We start from the raw sequence: 1,368 nt of genomic DNA on the forward strand, positions 1-1,368 counted from the left end.
ATATTTTTCATTTATCAATCATACACTAGAAAATATTTTCCACTCACCAACCAAATATGAGAAAATAAGTTAGAAACCAATTTATTTTTCAAGAAAACATTTCGTATAGAAAACATTTTCCTTAATACCTAACACACCCTACAATTCGAATAATTTTCTTCCTACTAATACCTGATATTCCTTTTTAATCATCCACTATATCTTGAGTCTGGTTCGCCAAATAAAACTTTTCATCATTTACTCCTATCAAAAATCCCAATTGAATCAACGTCATTTATAACTTCGTACCCATGTAATACCGTAATTGCCCTTGACGATAATGATATATTTAATTTGCTTATATCTGTAACAGTTGTTAGTAAAAGGATCAAAACCGTTCTCTTTGCTTAATTAAAGGTTAAATGGGGAGTTGAAATTACAAGGACTAAAATCATAATAAGACCATATCACAGGGTCGAAAATAATTATTTCCCCTATTTATAATTATCATATCAAGAAGATGAGTTAATTAGGCATTACAGGAAGTCAGGAACATTAACAAACATGTCTTACATTGCTCAGGAATCAAAGATGATGTTGAGGGAAATAGATGAAACAATTTATATCGAATGTGTATGTATCGAGCAATTAAGCAATATTTTTTCTTTTATGAATATAATAACCAGTAATCGACTAATTTACCTATATATCAATCCCTAAATTTCTCAAAACTATAAAGTTCGATCTGATCTATTTTTACATAAACACATGATTACCATTAATACCAATGGTACGTAGTGTAACTGTACTAAGTTTGTAATCAAGCTAATAAGTCATGAGATTAAATAAAGTAGAAAATTTGCAATCCTTTTCAATTCACTCAAGTCTATATCACAGAAGACATTAATTCATCAAATAAATAGTTGCTTCAAAGTCCATTAATAAATCTCATCTATGCACATTATAAAAGTTACTTCTCTATTCAATTTTATGTGAGTTGATCCGCTAACCAGGGGCGGAGCCACGTAGGCTCTAGGGTGTCCAATTGGACACCCTTCGTCGAAAAATTATACTATATATACATGTAAATTTTTGACTTTATATTGGTATATATAGAATTTGGACCCCCTAAAATAACAAAGTGATGCGCAGTGGAGTTGGCAATAGCCTGTGCAATGCTACTCTTTGTCCCGGTTCGATTCCCCGCAGTGATTTTTTCTTTTTCTGTAATTATTTTTACTTCTTAAATTCAATTAAGTAAATAAACATGCGTAATTTTAACATAAAAGTTCAATAGCTTGGTGGTTAATAGTATCATGAAGGTCTCCAAGACCCAAGTTCGAATCCCTCCTCTACTAACTATTTTTTTCAATTAAAATTAAATTATTT

The sequence above is a fragment of the Solanum tuberosum genome, unplaced genomic scaffold (genome assembly GCF_000226075.1).
Source record: "Solanum tuberosum cultivar DM 1-3 516 R44 unplaced genomic scaffold, SolTub_3.0 scf00476, whole genome shotgun sequence".
Classification (NCBI taxonomy): Eukaryota; Viridiplantae; Streptophyta; class Magnoliopsida; order Solanales; family Solanaceae; genus Solanum; species Solanum tuberosum.